General features: G+C 57.1%; 17 non-coding genes across 17 annotated transcripts; all 17 read right to left on the minus strand.

The window, feature by feature from the left end:
* Positions 1–155: 155 nt before the first annotated feature.
* LOC140413290 (5S ribosomal RNA) lies at positions 156–274 on the minus strand. Its single transcript, XR_011942464.1, has one exon. It is a non-coding gene; the product is annotated as a 5S ribosomal RNA (ribosomal RNA).
* A 694-nt stretch (positions 275–968) lies between these two features.
* On the minus strand, positions 969–1087 carry LOC140412508 (5S ribosomal RNA). The gene has a single exon (XR_011941700.1). It is a non-coding gene; the product is annotated as a 5S ribosomal RNA (ribosomal RNA).
* A 694-nt stretch (positions 1088–1781) lies between these two features.
* On the minus strand, positions 1782–1900 carry LOC140413587 (5S ribosomal RNA). The gene has a single exon (XR_011942750.1). It is a non-coding gene; the product is annotated as a 5S ribosomal RNA (ribosomal RNA).
* A 694-nt stretch (positions 1901–2594) lies between these two features.
* On the minus strand, positions 2595–2713 carry LOC140412509 (5S ribosomal RNA). Its single transcript, XR_011941701.1, has one exon. It is a non-coding gene; the product is annotated as a 5S ribosomal RNA (ribosomal RNA).
* Positions 2714–3407: 694 nt separating this feature from the next.
* LOC140412510 (5S ribosomal RNA) lies at positions 3408–3526 on the minus strand. Its single transcript, XR_011941702.1, has one exon. It is a non-coding gene; the product is annotated as a 5S ribosomal RNA (ribosomal RNA).
* Positions 3527–4220: 694 nt separating this feature from the next.
* LOC140412511 (5S ribosomal RNA) lies at positions 4221–4339 on the minus strand. Its single transcript, XR_011941703.1, has one exon. It is a non-coding gene; the product is annotated as a 5S ribosomal RNA (ribosomal RNA).
* Positions 4340–5033: 694 nt separating this feature from the next.
* LOC140412512 (5S ribosomal RNA) lies at positions 5034–5152 on the minus strand. The gene has a single exon (XR_011941704.1). It is a non-coding gene; the product is annotated as a 5S ribosomal RNA (ribosomal RNA).
* Positions 5153–5846: 694 nt separating this feature from the next.
* LOC140412513 (5S ribosomal RNA) lies at positions 5847–5965 on the minus strand. Its single transcript, XR_011941705.1, has one exon. It is a non-coding gene; the product is annotated as a 5S ribosomal RNA (ribosomal RNA).
* A 694-nt stretch (positions 5966–6659) lies between these two features.
* LOC140412514 (5S ribosomal RNA) lies at positions 6660–6778 on the minus strand. The gene has a single exon (XR_011941706.1). It is a non-coding gene; the product is annotated as a 5S ribosomal RNA (ribosomal RNA).
* Positions 6779–7472: 694 nt separating this feature from the next.
* On the minus strand, positions 7473–7591 carry LOC140412516 (5S ribosomal RNA). The gene has a single exon (XR_011941708.1). It is a non-coding gene; the product is annotated as a 5S ribosomal RNA (ribosomal RNA).
* A 694-nt stretch (positions 7592–8285) lies between these two features.
* Positions 8286–8404, minus strand: LOC140414244 (5S ribosomal RNA). Its single transcript, XR_011943385.1, has one exon. It is a non-coding gene; the product is annotated as a 5S ribosomal RNA (ribosomal RNA).
* Positions 8405–9098: 694 nt separating this feature from the next.
* Positions 9099–9217, minus strand: LOC140412517 (5S ribosomal RNA). Its single transcript, XR_011941709.1, has one exon. It is a non-coding gene; the product is annotated as a 5S ribosomal RNA (ribosomal RNA).
* Positions 9218–9911: 694 nt separating this feature from the next.
* LOC140414245 (5S ribosomal RNA) lies at positions 9912–10030 on the minus strand. Its single transcript, XR_011943386.1, has one exon. It is a non-coding gene; the product is annotated as a 5S ribosomal RNA (ribosomal RNA).
* A 694-nt stretch (positions 10031–10724) lies between these two features.
* LOC140414474 (5S ribosomal RNA) lies at positions 10725–10843 on the minus strand. The gene has a single exon (XR_011943607.1). It is a non-coding gene; the product is annotated as a 5S ribosomal RNA (ribosomal RNA).
* A 694-nt stretch (positions 10844–11537) lies between these two features.
* On the minus strand, positions 11538–11656 carry LOC140412518 (5S ribosomal RNA). The gene has a single exon (XR_011941710.1). It is a non-coding gene; the product is annotated as a 5S ribosomal RNA (ribosomal RNA).
* A 694-nt stretch (positions 11657–12350) lies between these two features.
* On the minus strand, positions 12351–12469 carry LOC140412519 (5S ribosomal RNA). The gene has a single exon (XR_011941711.1). It is a non-coding gene; the product is annotated as a 5S ribosomal RNA (ribosomal RNA).
* A 694-nt stretch (positions 12470–13163) lies between these two features.
* LOC140412521 (5S ribosomal RNA) lies at positions 13164–13282 on the minus strand. The gene has a single exon (XR_011941712.1). It is a non-coding gene; the product is annotated as a 5S ribosomal RNA (ribosomal RNA).
* Between the last annotated feature and the right edge of the window lie 128 nt (positions 13283–13410).

Below are 13410 nucleotides of genomic sequence, written 5' to 3' on the forward strand. Positions count from 1 at the left end.
GCTGCAGCAGCTGAATGGCCCGACCAAGCCGCCTGCCTGAGTTGAGCCCGCAGGCAAGTGTTGGGAGGAATGGCGAGGACGCAGAGAGCAGCAAAAGGTTGGCCTGCCTCTGGTGTGGAGAGTGCTTGGCGTGAGCAGTCACTGCTGGCCGCAAAAGCCTACTGCACCTGGTATTCCCAGGCGGTCTCCCATCCAAGTACTAACCAGGCCTGAGTCTGCTTAGCTTCCGAGGTCAGACGAGATCGGGCGTTTTCAGACTAGTATGGCCGTAGGCATCTGCAGCACCGTCTTCTCGCCTATTCAAGCTGGCCACCCTAGCACCCTCGCCACTTCTTCTTTCCGGTTGTTTTCAATTTTTTCTCTCTCTTTTTCTACTTCTACTTCTACTTCTCCTCCTCTTTCTCTCCTTCTCCTGCTAGTTCTAGCCTATATGCCTGATACTCGCTCCCCTTCATGCCATCCCCACCGAGCTCTCTTTTTTCTTCTCCACCTCCTCAAGGAAAACTGCAAGCCCCGCCTACCTCACACCAGCCTGCCGCCTGCACGCTGCTGCCTTTCCACATTGCAACGCTGCGCACTTCTCTCAGCACAGCCAGCACAAGGGTCAGGCAGGCAATGCAAGCCAGCTCTCTCTTCCTTCGCTTTCCACACCAGCCCCAATGCCACAACTTGCATTCATGCGGCGCCTTCAGGCTAGGAGAGAGAACGTCCTGCCGACACACTGGCTTGCGGCCACACGGGCCAGCTGGCGTTCCCATCAAAGTGCAGCACGCCAAGGCACACAACCGTGCTGCGTTGCAAAGGCCCGGCAAAGCTGCAGCAGCTGAATGGCCCGACCAAGCCGCCTGCCTGAGTTGAGCCCGCAGGCAAGTGTTGGGAGGAATGGCGAGGACGCAGAGAGCAGCAAAAGGTTGGCCTGCCTCTGGTGTGGAGAGTGCTTGGCGTGAGCAGTCACTGCTGGCCGCAAAAGCCTACTGCACCTGGTATTCCCAGGCGGTCTCCCATCCAAGTACTAACCAGGCCTGAGTCTGCTTAGCTTCCGAGATCAGACGAGATCGGGCGTTTTCAGACTAGTATGGCCGTAGGCATCTGCAGCACCGTCTTCTCGCCTATTCAAGCTGGCCACCCTAGCACCCTCGCCACTTCTTCTTTCCGGTTGTTTTCAATTTTTTCTCTCTCTTTTTCTACTTCTACTTCTACTTCTCCTCCTCTTTCTCTCCTTCTCCTGCTAATTCTAGCCTATATGCCTGATACTCGCTCCCCTTCATGCCGTCCCCACCTAGCTCTCTTTTTTCTTCTCCACCTCCCCAAGGAAAACTGCAAGCCCCGCCCACCTCACACCAGCCTGCCGCCTGCACGCTGCTGCCTTTCCACATTGCAACGCTGCGCACTTCTCTCAGCACAGCCAGCACAAGGGTCAGGCAGGCAATGCAAGCCAGCTCTCTCTTCCTTCGCTTTCCACACCAGCCCCAATGCCACAACTTGCATTCATGCGGCGCCTTCAGGCTAGGAGAGAGAACGTCCTGCCGACACACTGGCTTGCGGCCACACGGGCCAGCTGGCGTGCCCATCAAAGTGCAGCACGCCAAGGCACACAACCGTGCTGCGTTGCAAAGGCCCGGCAAAGCTGCAGCAGCTGAATGGCCCGACCAAGCCGCCTGCCTGAGTTGAGCCCGCAGGCAAGTGTTGGGAGGAATGGCGAGGACGCAGAGAGCAGCAAAAGGTTGGCCTGCCTCTGGTGTGGAGAGTGCTTGGCGTGAGCAGTCTCTGCTGGCCGCAAAAGCCTACTGCACCTGGTATTCCCAGGCGGTCTCCCATCCAAGTACTAACCAGGCCTGAATCTGCTTAGCTTCCGAGATCAGACGAGATCGGGCGTTTTCAGACTAGTATGGCCGTAGGCATCTGCAGCACCGTCTTCTCGCCTATTCAAGCTGGCCACCCTAGCACCCTCGCCACTTCTTCTTTCCGGTTGTTTTCAATTTTTTCTCTCTCTTTTTCTACTTCTACTTCTACTTCTCCTCCTCTTTCTCTCCTTCTCCTGCTAATTCTAGCCTATATGCCTGATACTCGCTCCCCTTCATGCCATCCCCACCGAGCTCTCTTTTTTCTTCTCCACCTCCTCAAGGAAAACTGCAAGCCCCGCCTACCTCACACCAGCCTGCCGCCTGCACGCTGCTGCCTTTCCACATTGCAACGCTGCGCACTTCTCTCAGCACAGCCAGCACAAGGGTCAGGCAGGCAATGCAAGCCAGCTCTCTCTTCCTTCGCTTTCCACACCAGCCCCAATGCCACAACTTGCATTCATGCGGCGCCTTCAGGCTAGGAGAGAGAACGTCCTGCCGACACACTGGCTTGCGGCCACACGGGCCAGCTGGCGTGCCATTCAAAGTGCAGCACGCCAAGGCACACAACCGTGCTGCGTTGCAAAGGCCCGGCAAAGCTGCAGCAGCTGAATGGCCCGACCAAGCCGCCTGCCTGAGTTGAGCCCGCAGGCAAGTGTTGGGAGGAATGGCGAGGACGCAGAGAGCAGCAAAAGGTTGGCCTGCCTCTGGTGTGGAGAGTGCTTGGCGTGAGCAGTCACTGCTGGCCGCAAAAGCCTACTGCACCTGGTATTCCCAGGCGGTCTCCCATCCAAGTACTAACCAGGCCTGAGTCTGCTTAGCTTCCGAGATCAGACGAGATCGGGCGTTTTCAGACTAGTATGGCCGTAGGCATCTGCAGCACCGTCTTCTCGCCTATTCAAGCTGGCCACCCTAGCACCCTCGCCACTTCTTCTTTCCGGTTGTTTTCAATTTTTTCTCTCTCTTTTTCTACTTCTACTTCTACTTCTCCTCCTCTTTCTCTCCTTCTCCTGCTAATTCTAGCCTATATGCCTGATACTCGCTCCCCTTCATGCCATCCCCACCGAGCTCTCTTTTTTCTTCTCCACCTCCTCAAGGAAAACTGCAAGCCCCGCCCACCTCACACCAGCCTGCCGCCTGCACGCTGCTGCCTTTCCACATTGCAACGCTGCGCACTTCTCTCAGCACAGCCAGCACAAGGGTCAGGCAGGCAATGCAAGCCAGCTCTCTCTTCCTTCGCTTTCCACACCAGCCCCAATGCCACAACTTGCATTCATGCGGCGCCTTCAGGCTAGGAGAGAGAACGTCCTGCCGACACACTGGCTTGCGGCCACACGGGCCAGCTGGCGTGCCCATCAAAGTGCAGCACGCCAAGGCACACAACCGTGCTGCGTTGCAAAGGCCCGGCAAAGCTGCAGCAGCTGAATGGCCCGACCAAGCCGCCTGCCTGAGTTGAGCCCGCAGGCAAGTGTTGGGAGGAATGGCGAGGACGCAGAGAGCAGCAAAAGGTTGGCCTGCCTCTGGTGTGGAGAGTGCTTGGCGTGAGCAGTCTCTGCTGGCCGCAAAAGCCTACTGCACCTGGTATTCCCAGGCGGTCTCCCATCCAAGTACTAACCAGGCCTGAGTCTGCTTAGCTTCCGAGATCAGACGAGATCGGGCGTTTTCAGACTAGTATGGCCGTAGGCATCTGCAGCACCGTCTTCTCGCCTATTCAAGCTGGCCACCCTAGCACCCTCGCCACTTCTTCTTTCCGGTTGTTTTCAATTTTTTCTCTCTCTTTTTCTACTTCTACTTCTACTTCTCCTCCTCTTTCTCTCCTTCTCCTGCTAATTCTAGCCTATATGCCTGATACTCGCTCCCCTTCATGCCATCCCCACCGAGCTCTCTTTTTTCTTCTCCACCTCCTCAAGGAAAACTGCAAGCCCCGCCTACCTCACACCAGCCTGCCGCCTGCACGCTGCTGCCTTTCCACATTGCAACGCTGCGCACTTCTCTCAGCACAGCCAGCACAAGGGTCAGGCAGGCAATGCAAGCCAGCTCTCTCTTCCTTCGCTTTCCACACCAGCCCCAATGCCACAACTTGCATTCATGCGGCGCCTTCAGGCTAGGAGAGAGAACGTCCTGCCGACACACTGGCTTGCGGCCACACGGGCCAGCTGGCGTGCCATTCAAAGTGCAGCACGCCAAGGCACACAACCGTGCTGCGTTGCAAAGGCCCGGCAAAGCTGCAGCAGCTGAATGGCCCGACCAAGCCGCCTGCCTGAGTTGAGCCCGCAGGCAAGTGTTGGGAGGAATGGCGAGGACGCAGAGAGCAGCAAAAGGTTGGCCTGCCTCTGGTGTGGAGAGTGCTTGGCGTGAGCAGTCACTGCTGGCCGCAAAAGCCTACTGCACCTGGTATTCCCAGGCGGTCTCCCATCCAAGTACTAACCAGGCCTGAGTCTGCTTAGCTTCCGAGATCAGACGAGATCGGGCGTTTTCAGACTAGTATGGCCGTAGGCATCTGCAGCACCGTCTTCTCGCCTATTCAAGCTGGCCACCCTAGCACCCTCGCCACTTCTTCTTTCCGGTTGTTTTCAATTTTTTCTCTCTCTTTTTCTACTTCTACTTCTACTTCTCCTCCTCTTTCTCTCCTTCTCCTGCTAATTCTAGCCTATATGCCTGATACTCGCTCCCCTTCATGCCATCCCCACCGAGCTCTCTTTTTTCTTCTCCACCTCCTCAAGGAAAACTGCAAGCCCCGCCCACCTCACACCAGCCTGCCGCCTGCACGCTGCTGCCTTTCCACATTGCAACGCTGCGCACTTCTCTCAGCACAGCCAGCACAAGGGTCAGGCAGGCAATGCAAGCCAGCTCTCTCTTCCTTCGCTTTCCACACCAGCCCCAATGCCACAACTTGCATTCATGCGGCGCCTTCAGGCTAGGAGAGAGAACGTCCTGCCGACACACTGGCTTGCGGCCACACGGGCCAGCTGGCGTGCCCATCAAAGTGCAGCACGCCAAGGCACACAACCGTGCTGCGTTGCAAAGGCCCGGCAAAGCTGCAGCAGCTGAATGGCCCGACCAAGCCGCCTGCCTGAGTTGAGCCCGCAGGCAAGTGTTGGGAGGAATGGCGAGGACGCAGAGAGCAGCAAAAGGTTGGCCTGCCTCTGGTGTGGAGAGTGCTTGGCGTGAGCAGTCTCTGCTGGCCGCAAAAGCCTACTGCACCTGGTATTCCCAGGCGGTCTCCCATCCAAGTACTAACCAGGCCTGAGTCTGCTTAGCTTCCGAGATCAGACGAGATCGGGCGTTTTCAGACTAGTATGGCCGTAGGCATCTGCAGCACCGTCTTCTCGCCTATTCAAGCTGGCCACCCTAGCACCCTCGCCACTTCTTCTTTCCGGTTGTTTTCAATTTTTTCTCTCTCTTTTTCTACTTCTACTTCTACTTCTCCTCCTCTTTCTCTCCTTCTCCTGCTAATTCTAGCCTATATGCCTGATACTCGCTCCCCTTCATGCCATCCCCACCGAGCTCTCTTTTTTCTTCTCCACCTCCTCAAGGAAAACTGCAAGCCCCGCCTACCTCACACCAGCCTGCCGCCTGCACGCTGCTGCCTTTCCACATTGCAACGCTGCGCACTTCTCTCAGCACAGCCAGCACAAGGGTCAGGCAGGCAATGCAAGCCAGCTCTCTCTTCCTTCGCTTTCCACACCAGCCCCAATGCCACAACTTGCATTCATGCGGCGCCTTCAGGCTAGGAGAGAGAACGTCCTGCCGACACACTGGCTTGCGGCCACACGGGCCAGCTGGCGTGCCATTCAAAGTGCAGCACGCCAAGGCACACAACCGTGCTGCGTTGCAAAGGCCCGGCAAAGCTGCAGCAGCTGAATGGCCCGACCAAGCCGCCTGCCTGAGTTGAGCCCGCAGGCAAGTGTTGGGAGGAATGGCGAGGACGCAGAGAGCAGCAAAAGGTTGGCCTGCCTCTGGTGTGGAGAGTGCTTGGCGTGAGCAGTCACTGCTGGCCGCAAAAGCCTACTGCACCTGGTATTCCCAGGCGGTCTCCCATCCAAGTACTAACCAGGCCTGAGTCTGCTTAGCTTCCGAGATCAGACGAGATCGGGCGTTTTCAGACTAGTATGGCCGTAGGCATCTGCAGCACCGTCTTCTCGCCTATTCAAGCTGGCCACCCTAGCACCCTCGCCACTTCTTCTTTCCGGTTGTTTTCAATTTTTTCTCTCTCTTTTTCTACTTCTACTTCTACTTCTCCTCCTCTTTCTCTCCTTCTCCTGCTAATTCTAGCCTATATGCCTGATACTCGCTCCCCTTCATGCCATCCCCACCGAGCTCTCTTTTTTCTTCTCCACCTCCTCAAGGAAAACTGCAAGCCCCGCCCACCTCACACCAGCCTGCCGCCTGCACGCTGCTGCCTTTCCACATTGCAACGCTGCGCACTTCTCTCAGCACAGCCAGCACAAGGGTCAGGCAGGCAATGCAAGCCAGCTCTCTCTTCCTTCGCTTTCCACACCAGCCCCAATGCCACAACTTGCATTCATGCGGCGCCTTCAGGCTAGGAGAGAGAACGTCCTGCCGACACACTGGCTTGCGGCCACACGGGCCAGCTGGCGTTCCCATCAAAGTGCAGCACGCCAAGGCACACAACCGTGCTGCGTTGCAAAGGCCCGGCAAAGCTGCAGCAGCTGAATGGCCCGACCAAGCCGCCTGCCTGAGTTGAGCCCGCAGGCAAGTGTTGGGAGGAATGGCGAGGACGCAGAGAGCAGCAAAAGGTTGGCCTGCCTCTGGTGTGGAGAGTGCTTGGCGTGAGCAGTCACTGCTGGCCGCAAAAGCCTACTGCACCTGGTATTCCCAGGCGGTCTCCCATCCAAGTACTAACCAGGCCTGAGTCTGCTTAGCTTCCGAGATCAGACGAGATCGGGCGTTTTCAGACTAGTATGGCCGTAGGCATCTGCAGCACCGTCTTCTCGCCTATTCAAGCTGGCCACCCTAGCACCCTCGCCACTTCTTCTTTCCGGTTGTTTTCAATTTTTTCTCTCTCTTTTTCTACTTCTACTTCTACTTCTCCTCCTCTTTCTCTCCTTCTCCTGCTAATTCTAGCCTATATGCCTGATACTCGCTCCCCTTCATGCCGTCCCCACCTAGCTCTCTTTTTTCTTCTCCACCTCCCCAAGGAAAACTGCAAGCCCCGCCCACCTCACACCAGCCTGCCGCCTGCACGCTGCTGCCTTTCCACATTGCAACGCTGCGCACTTCTCTCAGCACAGCCAGCACAAGGGTCAGGCAGGCAATGCAAGCCAGCTCTCTCTTCCTTCGCTTTCCACACCAGCCCCAATGCCACAACTTGCATTCATGCGGCGCCTTCAGGCTAGGAGAGAGAACGTCCTGCCGACACACTGGCTTGCGGCCACACGGGCCAGCTGGCGTGCCCATCAAAGTGCAGCACGCCAAGGCACACAACCGTGCTGCGTTGCAAAGGCCCGGCAAAGCTGCAGCAGCTGAATGGCCCGACCAAGCCGCCTGCCTGAGTTGAGCCCGCAGGCAAGTGTTGGGAGGAATGGCGAGGACGCAGAGAGCAGCAAAAGGTTGGCCTGCCTCTGGTGTGGAGAGTGCTTGGCGTGAGCAGTCTCTGCTGGCCGCAAAAGCCTACTGCACCTGGTATTCCCAGGCGGTCTCCCATCCAAGTACTAACCAGGCCTGAGTCTGCTTAGCTTCCGAGATCAGACGAGATCGGGCGTTTTCAGACTAGTATGGCCGTAGGCATCTGTAGCACCGTCTTCTCGCCTATTCAAGCTGGCCACCCTAGCACCCTCGCCACTTCTTCTTTCCGGTTGTTTTCAATTTTTTCTCTCTCTTTTTCTACTTCTACTTCTACTTCTCCTCCTCTTTCTCTCCTTCTCCTGCTAATTCTAGCCTATATGCCTGATACTCGCTCCCCTTCATGCCATCCCCACCGAGCTCTCTTTTTTCTTCTCCACCTCCTCAAGGAAAACTGCAAGCCCCGCCTACCTCACACCAGCCTGCCGCCTGCACGCTGCTGCCTTTCCACATTGCAACGCTGCGCACTTCTCTCAGCACAGCCAGCACAAGGGTCAGGCAGGCAATGCAAGCCAGCTCTCTCTTCCTTCGCTTTCCACACCAGCCCCAATGCCACAACTTGCATTCATGCGGCGCCTTCAGGCTAGGAGAGAGAACGTCCTGCCGACACACTGGCTTGCGGCCACACGGGCCAGCTGGCGTGCCCATCAAAGTGCAGCACGCCAAGGCACACAACCGTGCTGCGTTGCAAAGGCCCGGCAAAGCTGCAGCAGCTGAATGGCCCGACCATCCCGCCTGCCTGAGTTGAGCCCGCAGGCAAGTGTTGGGAGGAATGGCGAGGACGCAGAGAGCAGCAAAAGGTTGGCCTGCCTCTGGTGTGGAGAGTGCTTGGCGTGAGCAGTCACTGCTGGCCGCAAAAGCCTACTGCACCTGGTATTCCCAGGCGGTCTCCCATCCAAGTACTAACCAGGCCTGAGTCTGCTTAGTTTCCGAGATCAGACGAGATCGGGCGTTTTCAGACTAGTATGGCCGTAGGCATCTGCAGCACCGTCTTCTCGCCTATTCAAGCTGGCCACCCTAGCACCCTCGCCACTTCTTCTTTCCGGTTGTTTTCAGTTTTTTCTCTCTCTTTTTCTACTTCTACTTCTACTTCTCCTCCTCTTTCTCTCCTTCTCCTGCTAATTCTAGCCTATATGCCTGATACTCGCTCCCCTTCATGCCGTCCCCACCTAGCTCTCTTTTTTCTTCTCCACCTCCCCAAGGAAAACTGCAAGCCCCGCCCACCTCACACCAGCCTGCCGCCTGCACGCTGCTGCCTTTCCACATTGCAACGCTGCGCACTTCTCTCAGCACAGCCAGCACAAGGGTCAGGCAGGCAATGCAAGCCAGCTCTCTCTTCCTTCGCTTTCCACACCAGCCCCAATGCCACAACTTGCATTCATGCGGCGCCTTCAGGCTAGGAGAGAGAACGTCCTGCCGACACACTGGCTTGCGGCCACACGGGCCAGCTGGCGTGCCCATCAAAGTGCAGCACGCCAAGGCACACAACCGTGCTGCGTTGCAAAGGCCCGGCAAAGCTGCAGCAGCTGAATGGCCCGACCAAGCCGCCTGCCTGAGTTGAGCCCGCAGGCAAGTGTTGGGAGGAATGGCGAGGACGCAGAGAGCAGCAAAAGGTTGGCCTGCCTCTGGTGTGGAGAGTGCTTGGCGTGAGCAGTCTCTGCTGGCCGCAAAAGCCTACTGCACCTGGTATTCCCAGGCGGTCTCCCATCCAAGTACTAACCAGGCCTGAGTCTGCTTAGCTTCCGAGATCAGACGAGATCGGGCGTTTTCAGACTAGTATGGCCGTAGGCATCTGCAGCACCGTCTTCTCGCCTATTCAAGCTGGCCACCCTAGCACCCTCGCCACTTCTTCTTTCCGGTTGTTTTCAATTTTTTCTCTCTCTTTTTCTACTTCTACTTCTACTTCTCCTCCTCTTTCTCTCCTTCTCCTGCTAATTCTAGCCTATATGCCTGATACTCGCTCCCCTTCATGCCATCCCCACCGAGCTCTCTTTTTTCTTCTCCACCTCCTCAAGGAAAACTGCAAGCCCCGCCTACCTCACACCAGCCTGCCGCCTGCACGCTGCTGCCTTTCCACATTGCAACGCTGCGCACTTCTCTCAGCACAGCCAGCACAAGGGTCAGGCAGGCAATGCAAGCCAGCTCTCTCTTCCTTCGCTTTCCACACCAGCCCCAATGCCACAACTTGCATTCATGCGGCGCCTTCAGGCTAGGAGAGAGAACGTCCTGCCGACACACTGGCTTGCGGCCACACGGGCCAGCTGGCGTGCCCATCAAAGTGCAGCACGCCAAGGCACACAACCGTGCTGCGTTGCAAAGGCCCGGCAAAGCTGCAGCAGCTGAATGGCCCGACCAAGCCGCCTGCCTGAGTTGAGCCCGCAGGCAAGTGTTGGGAGGAATGGCGAGGACGCAGAGAGCAGCAAAAGGTTGGCCTGCCTCTGGTGTGGAGAGTGCTTGGCGTGAGCAGTCACTGCTGGCCGCAAAAGCCTACTGCACCTGGTATTCCCAGGCGGTCTCCCATCCAAGTACTAACCAGGCCTGAGTCTGCTTAGTTTCCGAGATCAGACGAGATCGGGCGTTTTCAGACTAGTATGGCCGTAGGCATCTGCAGCACCGTCTTCTCGCCTATTCAAGCTGGCCACCCTAGCACCCTCGCCACTTCTTCTTTCCGGTTGTTTTCAGTTTTTTCTCTCTCTTTTTCTACTTCTACTTCTACTTCTCCTCCTCTTTCTCTCCTTCTCCTGCTAATTCTAGCCTATATGCCTGATACTCGCTCCCCTTCATGCCATCCCCACCGAGCTCTCTTTTTTCTTCTCCACCTCCTCAAGGAAAACTGCAAGCCCCGCCTACCTCACACCAGCCTGCCGCCTGCACGCTGCTGCCTTTCCACATTGCAACGCTGCGCACTTCTCTCAGCACAGCCAGCACAAGGGTCAGGCAGGCAATGCAAGCCAGCTCTCTCTTCCTTCGCTTTCCACACCAGCCCCAATGCCACAACTTGCATTCATGCGGCGCCTTCAGGCTAGGAGAGAGAACGTCCTGCCGACACACTGGCTTGCGGCCACACGGGCCAGCTGGCGTGCCCATCAAAGTGCAGCACGCCAAGGCACACAACCGTGCTGCGTTGCAAAGGCCCGGCAAAGCTGCAGCAGCTGAATGGCCCGACCAAGCCGCCTGCCTGAGTTGAGCCCGCAGGCAAGTGTTGGGAGGAATGGCGAGGACGCAGAGAGCAGCAAAAGGTTGGCCTGCCTCTGGTGTGGAGAGTGCTTGGCGTGAGCAGTCACTGCTGGCCGCAAAAGCCTACTGCATCTGGTATTCCCAGGCGGTCTCCCATCCAAGTACTAACCAGGCCTGAGTCTGCTTAGCTTCCGAGATCAGACGAGATCGGGCGTTTTCAGACTAGTATGGCCGTAGGCATCTGCAGCACCGTCTTCTCGCCTATTCAAGCTGGCCACCCTAGCACCCTCGCCACTTCTTCTTTCCGGTTGTTTTCAATTTTTTCTCTCTCTTTTTCTACTTCTACTTCTACTTCTCCTCCTCTTTCTCTCCTTCTCCTGCTAATTCTAGCCTATATGCCTGATACTCGCTCCCCTTCATGCCGTCCCCACCTAGCTCTCTTTTTTCTTCTCCACCTCCCCAAGGAAAACTGCAAGCCCCGCCCACCTCACACCAGCCTGCCGCCTGCACGCTGCTGCCTTTCCACATTGCAACGCTGCGCACTTCTCTCAGCACAGCCAGCACAAGGGTCAGGCAGGCAATGCAAGCCAGCTCTCTCTTCCTTCGCTTTCCACACCAGCCCCAATGCCACAACTTGCATTCATGCGGCGCCTTCAGGCTAGGAGAGAGAACGTCCTGCCGACACACTGGCTTGCGGCCACACGGGCCAGCTGGCGTGCCCATCAAAGTGCAGCACGCCAAGGCACACAACCGTGCTGCGTTGCAAAGGCCCGGCAAAGCTGCAGCAGCTGAATGGCCCGACCAAGCCGCCTGCCTGAGTTGAGCCCGCAGGCAAGTGTTGGGAGGAATGGCGAGGACGCAGAGAGCAGCAAAAGGTTGGCCTGCCTCTGGTGTGGAGAGTGCTTGGCGTGAGCAGTCACTGCTGGCCGCAAAAGCCTACTGCACCTGGTATTCCCAGGCGGTCTCCCATCCAAGTACTAACCAGGCCTGAGTCTGCTTAGCTTCCGAGATCAGACGAGATCGGGCGTTTTCAGACTAGTATGGCCGTAGGCATCTGCAGCACCGTCTTCTCGCCTATTCAAGCTGGCCACCCTAGCACCCTCGCCACTTCTTCTTTCCGGTTGTTTTCAATTTTTTCTCTCTCTTTTTCTACTTCTACTTCTACTTCTCCTCCTCTTTCTCTCCTTCTCCTGCTAATTCTAGCCTATATGCCTGATACTCGCTCCCCTTCATGCCATCCCCACCGAGCTCTCTTTTTTCTTCTCCACCTCCTCAAGGAAAACTGCAAGCCCCGCCTACCTCACACCAGCCTGCCGCCTGCACGCTGCTGCCTTTCCACATTGCAACGCTGCGCACTTCTCTCAGCACAGCCAGCACAAGGGTCAGGCAGGCAATGCAAGCCAGCTCTCTCTTCCTTCGCTTTCCACACCAGCCCCAATGCCACAACTTGCATTCATGCGGCGCCTTCAGGCTAGGAGAGAGAACGTCCTGCCGACACACTGGCTTGCGGCCACACGGGCCAGCTGGCGTGCCCATCAAAGTGCAGCACGCCAAGGCACACAACCGTGCTGCGTTGCAAAGGCCCGGCAAAGCTGCAGCAGCTGAATGGCCCGACCAAGCCGCCTGCCTGAGTTGAGCCCGCAGGCAAGTGTTGGGAGGAATGGCGAGGACGCAGAGAGCAGCAAAAGGTTGGCCTGCCTCTGGTGTGGAGAGTGCTTGGCGTGAGCAGTCACTGCTGGCCGCAAAAGCCTACTGCACCTGGTATTCCCAGGCGGTCTCCCATCCAAGTACTAACCAGGCCTGAGTCTGCTTAGCTTCCGAGATCAGACGAGATCGGGCGTTTTCAGACTAGTATGGCCGTAGGCATCTGCAGCACCGTCTTCTCGCCTATTCAAGCTGGCCACCCTAGCACCCTCGCCACTTCTTCTTTCCGGTTGTTTTCAGTTTTTTCTCTCTCTTTTTCTACTTCTACTTCTACTTCTCCTCCTCTTTCTCTCCTTCTCCTGCTAATTCTAGCCTATATGCCTGATACTCGCTCCCCTTCATGCCATCCCCACCGAGCTCTCTTTTTTCTTCTCCACCTCCTCAAGGAAAACTGCAAGCCCCGCCTACCTCACACCAGCCTGCCGCCTGCACGCTGCTGCCTTTCCACATTGCAACGCTGCGCACTTCTCTCAGCACAGCCAGCACAAGGGTCAGGCAGGCAATGCAAGCCAGCTCTCTCTTCCTTCGCTTTCCACACCAGCCCCAATGCCACAACTTGCATTCATGCGGCGCCTTCAGGCTAGGAGAGAGAACGTCCTGCCGACACACTGGCTTGCGGCCACACGGGCCAGCTGGCGTGCCCATCAAAGTGCAGCACGCCAAGGAACACAACCGTGCTGCGTTGCAAAGGCCCGGCAAAGCTGCAGCAGCTGAATGGCCCGACCAAGCCGCCTGCCTGAGTTGAGCCCGCAGGCAAGTGTTGGGAGGAATGGCGAGGACGCAGAGAGCAGCAAAAGGTTGGCCTGCCTCTGGTGTGGAGAGTGCTTGGCGTGAGCAGTCACTGCTGGCCGCAAAAGCCTACTGCACCTGGTATTCCCAGGCGGTCTCCCATCCAAGTACTAACCAGGCCTGAGTCTGCTTAGCTTCCGAGATCAGACGAGATCGGGCGTTTTCAGACTAGTATGGCCGTAGGCATCCTGCCGCCTGCACGCTGCTGCCTTTCCACATTGCAACGCTGCGCACTTCTCTCAGCACAGCCAGCACAAGGGTCAGGCAGGCAATGCAAGCCAGCTCTCTCTTCCTTCGCTTTCCACACCAGCCC

Source organism: Scyliorhinus torazame, chromosome 4 (assembly GCF_047496885.1).
Source record: "Scyliorhinus torazame isolate Kashiwa2021f chromosome 4, sScyTor2.1, whole genome shotgun sequence".
In the NCBI taxonomy this organism is placed as follows: Eukaryota; Metazoa; Chordata; class Chondrichthyes; order Carcharhiniformes; family Scyliorhinidae; genus Scyliorhinus; species Scyliorhinus torazame.